The sequence below is a fragment of the Dipodomys spectabilis genome, unplaced genomic scaffold (assembly GCF_019054845.1).
Source record: "Dipodomys spectabilis isolate Male_0828 unplaced genomic scaffold, ASM1905484v1 ptg000159l, whole genome shotgun sequence".
Lineage (NCBI taxonomy): Eukaryota > Metazoa > Chordata > Mammalia > Rodentia > Heteromyidae > Dipodomys > Dipodomys spectabilis.
The window spans coordinates 958312-964061 of record NW_024870836.1 but is presented as its reverse complement, the minus strand read 5'-3'; the positions used below and the strand labels follow the sequence as shown (position 1 = coordinate 964061).

The window sequence follows — 5750 nt, the reverse complement described above, 5'->3', positions numbered from 1 at the left end:
CAGAGTTTGTGATTTTTTTAAATCAGAAATAATTTGAATTTATCTGTTGAAATGAGTAGTACAAAAACTAAAGATATTTCTTGTGCTTGTCTGAAAAAAGGATATTTTTAAATATTCTATATTCTGTGTTTGCATAATATCCATAATCTATTTCATTCTCTCCTAGATATAATTTGAATTCTACATTGTTTTGTAATACATAGGTACATTAATAAATGTGTACTGTAAGATTGCATTCCATATATAAAGTTAAAGATTCCTTTTTTTTTCTAGGTCCTTATACTAGTATATTTCTTTGGGATAAAATGAGAATTTAACTAATTTCAAAAGTTTTGTAAAGGTTATGCTATGTAAAGGCATTTCTGAGGTGAAGATTTAATACACTGATATGAAACTAACCTTTAATTCTAGGACTTACATGTATTGTTACTCTTGTAATTATGTAATCAACTTTTTAACAACTGCTTTTCATTTCTTGCATCTGAAGAATGAAAAATATGGAATACTATACAAATTTTCATTTCATCCTTGTGCAAGTGCCATGTTAATCTCTGTATTGTTTTAATTTGTGTAGACGTGCTGCTGAAGCATGTAGTATCCTCTAAATTTAAGTAGTTAATGATGCAATCTTCATATAGGCTTATATCTTTGCGTGCCTATTTGTTACAAGGAAACCTTATTGTTCCTAACAATACTATTGATCATTTTTTCCTAAAATTGTGTATATAGTGGAAAAATTATATTGTTTCGTCGATTGCTCACATTTGCAATTTTTTTGTCACTGACTATTTTAAATCTTTTTCATTTTAGATTTGATCATACTTTGAAGCATTTATAGCTAGGTCCAAAAGTGATGGCTTTTTCAAGTACTTATTTGTCCAACTGAGTTAGCTTTGTGGAGCTAATGGATCCAAAGTAAACCTTGCTTAAGAGCTACTTCTAAACTTCTCCAGCTTAAAATTTCCCAAATGAGGTCTTACTGGCACAAATGTCTACCTGACCCTTTACCCTTCTTCCATGTAGGAACAGACCAACCAGAATATCTTACCCTGAAATCATACTTTGTCTTACTGGAAGAAAACTAATCTTAGTTACAAGGGATCACAGAGAGATGAACAGTTCAGACAGAACTGTTCAGACCAGAAGGTATTTTATAAAAATATAATTGTTTATGATACCTACCATTTCAAAAGTAGCTAAAGCCAAGAAGGTGAAAAATTGTTCATATGCATGATTACCTAATGTCATGGTCTGTCTACCTTCCAACCAGGAAGGAACTTACACTACTCTCTTTCTATCAACAAATATTTCCATAGCTCCAGGAGAAGTCCATGTGTTTCTCCTCGATATTAGGCCTTAAATTAGTAATGCTTTAATCACAGTGTTTCCTCTTGTCTCCAGACTGTAAATCCACAAATGGTAAAACTTTAGGTCTAGCTCTACAAAATACTGTGGTAGAGATAATGCAATATTACTTTAAAACAAAGTTGTCTTTAATACCCTAACCACCACAGAACAATGTAAAACATGTGCTGTTTTTTTATTATTTTATACATAGATATATATTTTATTTTATATTTGCTGATTTTATATTTCACACAGTGAAACTTACTAGAATTAATTGATAATTTGATAAATAAATTGATAATTATTTATTCCAATGAATAGAATTGGAATATAAATAATTATGTTTAGGGCTGGGAAGGTGGCTCAGTGGTAGAGCGCTTTCCTTGCATAACTGATCCCTGGATTCGATTCCTCATCACCACATAAGCAAAAAGAAAAAAGCCAGAAGTGGCGCTGTGGCTCAAGTGGTTTGACCGCTAGCCTTGAGCTGAAGAGCTGAGGGACAGCACCCAGGCCCAGAGTTCAGGCCCCACGACCGGAACACCCCCCCAAAAAAAATAAATAAAATAAAAAAAATAAATAATTAGGTTTAGAATATATATCGGAATATAAAAAGAATCAATGTAATGTCTTGAGTATAAGCTTGTGATACCTTCTAAGTGTTCTTGGTCTTCTGAATTCACATGGTAAAAAAATGTTGTTTTCCTCTAATCTATAAGGGATTTTAGTCTGCTGCCCTGTTCATGGTTTTAACTCGCTGGTCCCAAAATGTTTTTCTCCATATTTCTGAAGCATTCCTACTGATTATACCCAAATTTTGCTGATATGATCTCTAAAAGATATTATTCTTCTGCAGGACCCATGAGTCCTAGGATCCTAGGTCTCAGTTACCTGCATCATCAGATAACAGGTGCAAGACTTCTCACCTAGGCCCATACAACATGCCAACAGAATGTAATTGAAGACCCATCTTAATTTCTCATTTCCTATAATATTTTAGGGCCTCAATTCTTTGAGAAGAAGGAATTAGCAGTAAGCAATTGTGAAATGCAAGGGAACTTAAAATGAAGGATGAGATCATAAAATCTGAGAGAAAGTACTGTAATTCAAATTTTCAATTTACAGATGACCAGACCATATCAGTGAACAACATCACAAAGTGTCACAAAATTATTTTTAATACCCCTCCCCTAATGATTATTGAAAGATTTCAGTCCAGCATTAGTGGGCCCAGAAAATATTACCTGGAAAAATAGATCTGTAATTGGTCTAACCAGGCCCGGAAAACTTGACTTAGAGGTCAAATGTAATCCAGAAAAACATTAATTGTGAAGATACTTAGTGCTTCAAAACTTTGGTACTCCAGTAAAACTTGGTTCTGTGGTATAAAATGTTGTCATTCTCAAAACATTTAATCTCCTGAAAGTGTATTTTTTTTTCAAATAAACTTTTAAATATCACAATCGCCAAAATAACATTTGACAAATAGATGATACTCAGTGACATTATAAGCTTTTCAAGTGTAGGGAGCAAGTTACAATAGAGTTGATTTATTTACCCAACACTAATGCCATTGTTTCAACCACTCATTAAAGTGTAGAAATAATACCACCCACCATTTGTGTTGTTCAGTAGGTGCCTTCCAGAAATATGTTAAATAGATCAACCTCCCAAATTTCAAAAGCAAACATTAGCTAATAAAGTAAATTTCATCACTTAATAAGGTACATTTTAAAAAGCCACAAATAGTTGCCTTATCATACGTTGTTTTATGTTTTCCCTATAAGTCTAACATAGTAAGTCTTGAATATGGATACTCATCAGAGATGTGACAAACATAAAATCTGTCTTCTATTTCTATCATATTCCTCTATAGTAGTAAATTTTAATTTTCTTCTTTTTCCAAAACTTATAGGTAGTAGAAAATATTATCCCATAGAAAGTAAAATAATCACACACCATTGTACATAGACATTTATAAAAACTGATAGTTAGGAATACATTCTAAGCCATTTTTAAACTTTCTTGTTGACTAAAGATTAATCTTTCAAATGAATGAGAATAAAATCAAGTCTAGGGGCTTCACATCTCCAGTCTTGCACATTATTATTGCAGATGAACAAATTAGGGAAATGTAAGTTGACATAAGTTCAAGTATATACAGGATTGAATCTCCAAAGAATGAAAATAAACCTTTCAAAGTATTAACAGACAGTTTAACAGAACGATTATCAGGAAGTTGAAAGCAGAGAGGAATAATAGTAAAGACATAGAATGAATGAAAAATGGAACAAGGGACAAGTACAGCTAGAATAGTCAATGTACACATGTGATAAAGGAAGTGGTAAATCTGAAATAAATCTTGGAGAAGGGGTTGATTGACAATAATAGAAGGAGTGAATCTGATCCAGGGGCATTGGACAATTAAATGGACATATTTAATTGTAACACACTTGCACAACCTTTTGAAATTCAGTTAAAGAACACACGAAAATCACAACCAAACAGCAATCTTTAGAGAGTACGAGCATGACCTCTCAAAAATTTAAGCTGTTAATGGAAGGCAGTTTTGGGAAAAGCAAACAAAGATATTCAAAGAGGGAAGTTTACGGTAGGTGAGAATTTTGAACAGATTTAAATAGATTGTCTAAAGTTATAAATCACCTACATCTGCTGCAAATACTATCTTTCTTCTGCGAGTTCTCTTTGTCTGAACTGGACACTCCAGTACTGAGACATACTTGATAGCTTGTGAAGATAGAATGAAATAAACAAGATCAAGGACCCGTTACTACACTGGAGAGAAAACAATTCTCTATGTTTTCTTTCATCTCTCTTCACTACTCTCTCTTCATACTTTTAAGTCAATGATTTTGAATTATATATTTCCTTCTTTGTTCTGACAAAGTAATTGGTCAAAGTAATTCACTAAATATTATTTTCAATTTTTTTCTTTTCTTTTCTTTTCTTTTTTGTCGGTGGTGGGGCTTAAACTCTGGGCCTGAACGCTGTCCCTGAGCTCTTCAGCTCAAGGCAAGCACTCTACCACTTGAGCCACAGCACTACTTCTGGCTTTTTTCTTTTTACTTATGTGGTGCTGAGGAATCGAACCCAGGGCCTCATGAATGCAAGGCAAGCGCTCTACCACTGAGCCACCTTCCAGGACCCATTTATTTGTTTGTTTTTGTTGGTCATGGGGCCTGAAGTCTGGGCCTAGGCACTGTCCCTCAACTATTCAGTTCAAGAATAGCAATCCACCACTGGAGCCACTTTTGGCTTTTTTTTTCTGCTTATGTGGTGCTGAGGAATTGAACCCAGGCCCTCATGCATGCAAGGTAAGCACTAAACTATTGAGCAACCTTCCTAAACCTACTATATTATTTATTGTGTATTTATTTTACATCTTTTTTTGGGGGGGGCCCGGTTGTGGAGCCTAAGCTCTGGGCCTGGGTGCTATCCCTAAGATCTTCAGCTCAAGGCTAGCACTCTACCACTTGAGCCACATCGCCACTTCCAGCTTTTTTCTTTTTGCTTATGTGGTGCTGAGGAATCGAACCCAGGGCTTCAGGCATGCAAGGCAAGCGCTCTACCACTGAGCCACCTTCCCAGCCCCCATTTTTTTCTATCATGCTGCTTACTTATTCAAGGGAGTCCAATAAACTTCCCCCTTGCACTTGTTGCCATGAAAACCTAACATTTATGTTAATCAGGACAAACTCTAATGTAAAACTTTGTCTCTATAAAACCATTCCAAGAAGCTGTGATCACAAATATATGGCTATTCTTTTTTCTTTTACCTTGAAAATCTTCTGTGTCTAAAGTGCCAACAAAAATAAGTACTCCAACACTTTTTGTTTCAATCACTTCTAACTCAAAGTTATATTTTGCTAACAAGATGCTTAGGGGAAACTGAAGAATACTCCATTTTATCTTCTCTCTTTAGACTTTCCTTAGATATCATATCAGGAACAGCGAAGTCATTTTTGCAAAATTATTTCAATAGATTATTTTTCTCTTGTCTTGCATTTGCTCAACAAGATGAATGGGGGAGAATAGAGTTAAATCACCCATGCCTTGGATGACAGTGTCTGTTACAAAGGACAATGCTTGCATGTTCTACTTCTATGTCCTCTTAACTCTTGCCTGATATCCAATTAATCACAGCTTCTTGGCTTGAAGTCTAGTGAAGCTGAAGCACTATAAGGCCTTCCCCACTGCTAAACCTTCATGGTTTCTCCTTTAAAACTCTTTTAAGTTGCATCATTTGGATGTGGAACTTATTTTGATATTCCATTCAATCAGTTCTGCATTGTAGTGAGCCAAATTGGCTCTATAAAATCACTTTAGGTAGCACAAATATTAAGACAATCTATATCAAAATGTTTTGATCTCCCTCCACTGAT

The 5750-nt window shown here is 34.5% G+C and overlaps 1 pseudogene; it reads right to left on the bottom strand.

Moving 5' to 3' along the window:
- Positions 1 to 491: 491 nt before the first annotated feature.
- On the bottom strand, positions 492 to 591 carry LOC122119011 (annotated as a pseudogene).
- Positions 592 to 5750: the final 5159 nt, after the last annotated feature.